This window comes from Mastomys coucha, unplaced genomic scaffold (genome assembly GCF_008632895.1).
Source record: "Mastomys coucha isolate ucsf_1 unplaced genomic scaffold, UCSF_Mcou_1 pScaffold3, whole genome shotgun sequence".
Lineage (NCBI taxonomy): Eukaryota > Metazoa > Chordata > Mammalia > Rodentia > Muridae > Mastomys > Mastomys coucha.
The window spans coordinates 3188078-3188378 of NW_022196909.1; positions in this window are offsets into that span (position 1 = coordinate 3188078).

A 301-nucleotide genomic window follows, 5' to 3' on the forward strand; every position below is an offset into this window, starting at 1 on the left:
AAAAAAAAAAAAAAAAGAATATATAAATAAAAGCAGTTTTGAAGAGGGATGTTAAGAAAGAATTAAGATTCTGTTTCTGAGTTCTGGTTCTGATCTGATGTTTAGCAGTAACACCCCAGTGAAAGACCGAAAGGGTTTGTGTCAACATGCCTCCTACAAAGTACAGCTTTTCCTGTGGGCTGTGGTTACACTCTAGAGCAAGTTGGAGAGTTGAGCCAATTTCACCGAACTTCAAGCCAGAATGATAGTGGCTTGGCTTTAATTCTGAGGTAAAGGCATGTGGAAGACTGCAGTATGTGCA